Source organism: Zootoca vivipara, chromosome 7 (assembly GCF_965207765.1).
Source record: "Zootoca vivipara chromosome 7, rZooViv2.hap1.1, whole genome shotgun sequence".
NCBI lineage: Eukaryota > Metazoa > Chordata > Lepidosauria > Squamata > Lacertidae > Zootoca > Zootoca vivipara.
Window position 1 is genome coordinate 88,506,307 of NC_142590.1, and position 8,763 is coordinate 88,515,069.

Here is an 8,763-nt window from a genome sequence, read left to right on the forward strand (position 1 = left end):
AACGCAATCGGTCAAGCGGTTCTGTTGAACATTGGAGATGAACCAACATACCCAGTCAACATTTTTATATATATAGATAGAAGGAGCTTAGCTGGGGCACCTCCAGCCCATTCCCAGATCAAATAGCCCTTGAATATCCATCCACCTCTGTACAAGATGAATAAACTCTCAAGGGACTCTCAAGTTAACTCTTCCCCCTTTAATCTCCAAAACAAACTTTTCCTTCTTTACCTTCCAGCCATTGCTCCTTGTCTACCCTTCCTCTGGGACCACGGACAATTCCCTCCCTTCATTTATATTGCTACCTTGAAGATATTTTTAGATTGTGACCATGTTGCCCGAGTCTTCCTTTCCCCAGACTATATAAATTTAGCTCCCTTAGTCACTCTTGACTGACAAACATCTCGGTCGACCTTTCGGCGGGCATCTATCTTCTATCCTCTGCGTTCTGCTTTGGTTCCCATAATCTGACAGGCCATGCCCCTGAAAAAATTAGCATTGCATCTTATTTTGTAGATAAGACCACCCATGTACAAAGTGTTTTACATTACTATCTTCATTAAAATCACCTCCACAACAACCCTGCAGAGCAGGCAGGCCATTGCTGTTCTAATTTTTGCACATGAGGAAATTGAGTCTCGGGGCATATTGCTCCACAAAACTATGATAACCCATTTCCTGAAAGCAGGGTTTGGATCCAGATTTTCTAGACCTAAGCCTAGTATGCTGCTCCAGACTCTCTAGTCCTTACATGTGTTCAAAGCGTCTTCCACAATTTTGTATTTTACTACTGCAAAAAAAGACATACATTTATGCATTTATCTATGCATCAGATCTAACCATGGTTTTTCCCATTAAAATGCTTAAGGAGCTGTGCAAGACACCACCTGTGTAATGAGAGAATGTCAAATGCTTTTTCAAAATTATATGCTGCTTCAGCCCAACCTTCAGAGCTGTTGCAGCCTCTGGAAATTCTCCACAAAAACTACAGCTTCCAGAATCCCAAAGATGTCCTGCAACAGTTCAGCAGATTCATCCAGCTAGATTCGAAAATGCAAATGATTTGAATGAATTCTTTTATATGAATTCTCTCCTGCTTAACCTTTTGGAAGGTCTTCCTCGCCTTTCTTCTGGGCTCGATGAGACCAGCTCTCTGGCCAGAAGAACCGCAATGTGGTTGACATATCCCTGCTTTCAAAAAAAAAAATCCCTGTTTGTCTGTTTTGAGAAGCATTCAGATTTGCCATGTTAATACTCCATGCACACAACAATAGCTTTCCATCCCTGCTCCAACTCATTTCCATTTTTTACATACAAACACAAAGGGCACCTGCTGGTATGCTAAAAATACAACTGAAATGTTCATAATTGCTCTGGAAACCTAGGTGTGCTTTGGCAATAGTGAGGCTCGCTGTTATCAGAGAGCAAGCCTTCCCCAACAATTTGCTGAGCTGCTATGGGATGTTCATGAATATTCCAGATGCGGGAGTTGCTGGCAGTGATGCTGCTCAGAGTTTGGAGAAGGAATAGAATGAAAATTGTTGGCATCCATCTGTCTCAAGAGACAACGGAAGAGTGTGCCATTGGGGATAAAGTCAAACCATTGGAGAAACAAAATAAAAAAAATTCTTTACAGTAGCACCTTAGAGTGGTGCTGGAGGAGACTCTTGAGAGTCCCATGGACTGCAAGAAGATCAAACCCATCCATTTTTAAGAAAATCAGCCCTGAGTGCTCACTGGAAGGACAGATCCTGAAGCTGAGGCTCCAATACTTTGGCCACCTCATGAGAAGAGAAGACTCCCTGGAAAAGACCCTGATGTTGGGAAATATGGAGGGCACAAGGAGAAGGGGACGACAGAGGACGAGATGGTTGTACAGTGTTCTCGAAGCTACGAACATGAGTCTGACCAAACTGCGGGAGGCAGTGGAAGACAGGAGTGCCTGGCATGCTCTGGTCCATGGGGTCACGAAGAGTCGGACATGACTAAATAACTAAACAACAACAGCACCTTAGAGACCAACTAAGTTTGTTATTGGTATGAGCTTTTGTGTGCATGCACACTTCTTCAGATACACTGAAACAGAAGTGAAACCAAACTTAAAACCATGGAGAGACCTGGTCTGAATAGAGACATTCGATTCTTATCTCATTATACAAGATAAAGCTATTTTATCTTGTATAATGTATAAAACAACTACTGGACTTTTAGAGGACATCTGAAGGCAGCCCTGTTTAGGGAAGCTTTTAATCTTTAAGAAATTAGTGTATTTTAATGTTTATGTTGGAAGCCGCCCAGAGTGGCTGGGGAAACCCAGCCAGATGGGTGGGGTATAATCAATAAATTATTATTATTATTATTATTATTATTATTATTATTATTAGCCATCTCACCCATTGCCTTTTCCTGTAAGACCAATTGCAGTCGTTAACAGTCGTCAACAGGTTTACCACACCTATCAGCCAATCACCCATTCCCACCACCCTTCTGAGTAATACCCCTCCCCACCCTCTCACACTATATATAAGGGTCTGGTGACTTCTGTTTCAGTGTATCTGAAGAAGTGCCTCAAACTTCTTCAGGTTTGGGTGGCAGATGCAAGAAGCACCAGGGAAGCAAAGGCATGACAAATCTTTCCGCAGTCCATGATTCCCAGATTAAGGCAAGACTTGAAATTGCGATCCATCTCTAACTCTGAAGCCACTGTGTCAGGAAGTCTCATGTGAGTGGTGTTACAGCCTCACTGAGGATGTAGGCTAATTATCGACATTCTTTGACATAGATACACCTGTACAGAGAACACATTAATGCCCATCTTCTTCTGCAACAAGGGAACATATTAGGTAGTGTTTGTCATGCTAATAGTGATTCCTGGACCCCATTTATCACAAGTGCCTCTATAATCTGTTCTGGGTTTTTCCTGTTCTGTCGCAAAGGGATTCTCTACAACTTTTCGGTATGTCTTTGCAGTTAGCTAGGGATCAAAATGTCATCAGGTTAACTTTGTCAGTATTTTCACTGGCACTATTGCAGAGGGTCACATGATTGGATGTTTCCATTCCTTATCACTGTTTGTGTATAAGCGGAAGTCAGGCTGATGTGAGAGAAGCCACTCACACAGCACACCATGTTTCTTCTATTTTCGTTGTTGTAGATAATAAAAGGCTTGATGCCACAATTCCTACATAATCTTGCTTCTGCTGACTCTGCTGCTACGTCGTATAGCGTGCACATAATAAATAAATAATAATAATAAATTTTTATTTATACCCCGCCCTTCCCGGTTCAGAAACCCGGGCTCAGGCCGGCTAACAACAAATTTAAAGCACTTAATTGTAATACAACGTAAAAGCAGCATAAAATACAGTATAAAAGCATGAATAATAATAGAATTCAAAGTTCATGTCTTTCGGATGTGTGCCAATGCTCCGCCAAGAAATCGTCCTGTTAAACTTCCCCTCCATTGCCTGTTGTTGCTACTGTTGATGACGATAATTTAGTTGTCCATATATTTGTTGATGACTGGTGGTTTAACAAGAAGCCCCTTGGGCTATGCACCAGGTCCAGCCATATCCCAGATCCTGAACCAAATACAGCTGATTCAGGTTGACCTGGAATTTGGCCCGAGCCGAACGGGTCCACCCAGAGAGATCCGGTACTGTCTCCTTGGTAGGCCTCACAATGCCCCGTTTGGATCTTCAGTTCCTGGATGAAGAACATGCATGGTGATGTCAAAAAGGAGTATGAAGCTGCTGACTTGGGGCAGTTGAGATGAACTGGCTTTGCCAACCCTTGCCAATGGGGCTCTAGGCCTTGAGAACACAAAGAACGACTGCATCAACGTTCATGAACTCTATCAAACAAGGTTGGCAGGACAATGGAGTTTTGGAAAAACAAGGCAGCATACCGCTAAAGATTCTGCTTCTTTACTTTCTTCTAGAGAACGCTAGAACTTGTAAAGCTGAAGTTGTATCCCCATGCACTGCTTGGAATGAATGGCAGGTGAGCTACACCTTGCATGGTGTTTTTTCTTTATTTCTGACTATTTAAACTATCCTTCTGTGCATTTTCCTTGGCACCACATGCAAGAAGATCCCTTCCAAAGGAATTTCAGCAGTCTGCTAAACTGCACCTGGTCTGGGCATTTTATTTTATTTTATTTTATTTTATTGGCACTGCTGGAGCAACCCGCCTTCGCCAATGGAAGGGCAGCGGGTGGATCGAATTGCCCCGACTCAGCACTGGCAGCAAACAGCCTCCCACTTCCAAACGCCTTATGAATTTTTTAGAGAACGACCAAAGTGCCTTGCTGAGTCAGCCAATCAGAGGCAGCAGATTAGCGAGAGACGGATCTTAAATTATTAAGCAAGCACAGCTAGATGGGAGGTCGAGAGGAAGAGATGGAGTTGCTCCTTTTGCTCAACGGAAAGGCAGAAAGACAGCCTGAGAACCAGGAGGATGCAACAATTTTAGCGACTGGGCAGGCCAGAGACAAACGTGTGAGAGGGAATCCGTTTCCCCTCCAGGTCATAAATTTTAATTGATTTTCACAATTTTAACAGATTCACTTAAATTTCAATATATGCTTTTCTTAAAATTTTGACTTCCCACCTCCATGACGTTTTTATCTCCACCTTTTACCTACTGCTTTATAGAACACACTTTTCTGTAATACAATTATTGTATTTATCTAATACAATGCAATTATCTAATACAATTTGATCTAATACAATTTGATCTATTACTTATTCCACTTATCATTGTTTTCATTCCACTGCCCATAATTTGAACCCTGCCTGCATTTTCTTTTGACAATAACAGTTCTTTAAACAGTCCAAAAGGGGTCTCAACTCTTCCATGCCCATTTTCTCTCTTTTCTCTCTTATTTTTGCTGTCCATTTTGCCATTTCTGCATAGTCCCTTAACTTCTGAAGCCATTCCTCCTTGGTGAGTCCTTCTCTTCCTTTCCATTTCTGCACGCACAGGATACCGGCTGCTGTTGCTGCATGCCTAAATAGTTTAACCATCCTTTTCGGGACCTCCGTCACTATTATCCTTGGGGCTCCCTTTGCTTGTGCTGCTTGGAAGTCCAATTCAATAACTGATATAAGAATCAAGGCTACAACCTTTGATTGGCAGGTCGGTCAACTAAATCGGGGTGGGGAACCACCTGCAGCTCAAGGGCCACATTCCCTTCTTGCAATTTTCTGGGGGCCACCTGCTCACGGTGGGCAGCAAAAGTAGATGGGGCCATGAATGCAAATTTTACATTTTGCCATTTCCATGCACACTCACACGCCCCTCTCTGGTCTTCCAGGGGAGCAAAAGCTACATCAGAGTTCAAAGATGCATTTCAACCAGGGGGAAATGTTGTTTTATTATATAAAAAGTATGCACATACCCACAGGACATATAATATAACTCGGTGCTGCTGCCAGCGACTCCCGGCTGGTTGCCCAGGAACGTACAAAGACAAGGAAATGTTTTTACCATCCGCTTTTTATTCAGTATTTACAGAGAGAGGACTCCCCTGCTGAATGCCTAAGGACCCCAGTCCTGCCACTCACCACCTGGCCTAGAGCGCAGCCTGACGGGCTCCGTAAAGGACTGCTGCCGCCGCTGCTGCTAGACAGAGGGCTCTTTTTGTTTTTGTTTTTAAATTGCTGTTATTTTTTTACTTACGTCATTTTAAATTGTGATATTAATGCTATATTCTTAGTTTTAGATTTTGATTTATGTGGAAATTGTTTTCCATTTGGTTGTGTATTTTTTTTGATGTGGTTTACTTATTTTGATGTGGTTTACTTATTGTTTTTTGCTCACTGGAAGGACAGATCCTGAAGCTGAGGCTCCAATACTTTGGCCACCTCATGAGAAGAGAAGACTCCCTGGAAAAGACCCTAATGTTGGGAAAGATGGAGGGCACTAGGAGAAGGGGACGACAGAGGACGAGATGGTTGGACAGTGTTCTCGAAGCTACGAACATGAGTTTGACCAAACTGCGGGAGGCAGTGGAAGACAGGAGTGCCTGGCGTGCTATGGTCCATGGGGTCACGAAGAGTCGGACACAACTAAACGACTAAACAACAACAACTTATTGTTTATGACTTTTGTAATTATGTAAATCTTGTCATGTTGTAAGCCACCTTGAGCATTGTTTTTAACTGTGGAAAGGTGGCATACAAATAAAACGACGATGAATGGTGATATAGAGCCCAGCCTCTTGGATAATGGTGTTGTCCCAAGTGAATCTCCAGCCCCACCCCGCCCCCCGCTCTCTCCCACTTCCTCATTAGGCATTCTCATCGTCTCTCCTGGGGGGGTAACTGTCCAGTTCTCCCTTTTTTTAACGGAAATTCCCTTATGTTGAATAGGCTTCCTCACGAGAAAAGGAAAAACTTGACAGCTATGCCTACGGTTACTGCGATGTGCCCTCTGTCTTTGAGCTCTTTGCTCTCCTACTTTCAAGGCTCGCCAGGTTCTGGGAGAGGGAGGGGTCTGGAATGCTTTCTAAAGACTGGGAGTGGCCATCGGAGACCATATAACACCGGTCCTGAAAGATTTACCATATTTTTCCATGTACAGTGGTACCTCGGTTTAAGTATACAATTGGTTCCGGAAGTCTGTACTTAACCTGAAGCGAACTTTCACATTGAAAGTAATGGAAAGTGGATTAATCCATTCCAGACAGGTCCGTGGAGTACTTAAACTGAAAGTACTCATACCGAAGCCTATAAGACCTGTTTTTTATTCTTATTTAAAAATGCTAAAAATTGGGGGTCATCTTATACACGGATAGTGCAGAGGTTGGATGGGCGATTGGTATCTGCAGTGTCTGTGTGGGTGATTTGTGGCTGTGTCAAGGTCTGCTGGTGATTGGCTGCTGCGGCAATTGGGCAGGCGATTGGCAGCTGCTGGCAGCGAGTGGGCAGACGATTGGTGTCTTCGTCGATGCGTGAGATTGTCAGCAGTTGTTAGGCGGGTGAGCAATTGTCGGCAATCCTCCCCAAAAAAGCTCAACAACTCTAGTCAATCTCCTCCCATTTCCTCAATTTGGTGTTCCCAAAAATAGGGGTAATCTTATTCATGGGGGGGGGGTGTTATACATGGGAAAATACAGTACATTGGCTCCCAGTATGTTTCCGAGCACAATTCAAAGTGTTGGTGCTGACCTTTAAAGCCCTAAACAGCCTTGGCCCAGTATATCTGAAGGAGCGCCTCCACCCCCATTGTCCATTCTGGACACTGAGTTCCAGCTCCGAGGTCCTTCTGGCAGTCCCCTCGCTCCTGGTTACAGACCAGGCAGAGGTTGGCAGGAGCTGGGACAGAGCAATGGGAGCTCAAACCGCCGCGTGGATTCGAACTGCCAACATTCCCAAGAGGTTTGGTGGTTTAGACCACAGCGCCACCCGCATCCCACTACCAGAATGCATAAACACATCCCCTACACTATACCAAACATTATTCAGAATAGTGGTTTGCACGACCCTCTGAAATTCAAAACAGCAACAATTAATTGCACATTTTTTAAAAAAAGGAATGAACTATTTCGTTTAATTAATTCAACGAAATTGGTGATGTTCATCCAGTGATACCAGATTTTCAAAGTCTGGTTGTCAATTTCACCTCCAGATTGCCCCTGCCACCTCCTTGCCTCCCAGGTAATCTAACCCCCTCACATGGGGCATTACCACCCGTTGCCTAGACTCTGTGTTTAGACCCTGGTAGCATGTCTACTGGGATTTCTGCATTCACCTACTGACTCCAGATCGGCCCCGCCGTTAAGGGGCATTTCCAAGTCCAGGAAGGAAAAGAGGACCAGGGTGACAGTAGAGCTGGCATCAGCAGTTCTCAGAGGGCACTGGGCATTGTTCATTAACGGTGGCAATGTCACTCCCTGCTGAGTGTCCCCCAATGGAAGGTACCATTGACACTGGAGATGCAAAACAGCTTGGTGCAAAGAGCACCATCTAAGCCCTGCTCCCCCAGGAAATGAATGACATACAAGGCGATGCAGTAAATCCAAGGTTAATTACTCTAGGATGACAACCTGCACTGCTCAGTGATTTGATTCAAAGCAGGACACCCATAATCCTGTCTCCTGCAAGGGCAGTGATCTTGGAGCACTGTTGCCTTAGGCCCCCCCCCCTGCTGTAGGAAGGCAGGGGGCTTGGAGAATCTGGGGCGTATCCAATGCTGCATGAGCAGAATTCCTCTCCCTGCATGTTCCCCCCAAATCCACTTACCCTGTGGAGATTTTGAGGGTGCACACTGTGGGTTGCCTTCAGAGGAGGGGTGTTTCTGTTGCACAAGCAGAATGGCAGCAATGGATACAACTCTCGGGTGTTAAAATGCTCCACCTTGAGGATTGCAAGCAAAAACAACCTAGAGGTTTCTTTCCTCACCAACGTATTTGTGGGGGAAAGCCAGAAATTTAGTTGGTTGATAGATTTAGCAATGCTGGGGGGTTTTGTGTTTTGTTTTAGTAAAAGTAAGCAGCCTAATTAAGATCCAAGATGCTGAGTTCAGCCTCCCAAATCCTCTCTGGCTCATGTTGCTCACTTCCCTTTGCTGCCATTTCCCCCTGCAACATTTGCATCCTTGCAGAGTTTTGCCTTGTCCCCCATGCTGTTTAGCCTCTATCTGAAACCACTAGGATCTGTCACCAGGAGATTTAGAGTGAGGTGTCGCCATTGTGAATAATGCCCAGCTTTATCTCTCAGCTCCGTCTGAATCAGGAGAGGCAATTGAGGCGTTGACTGG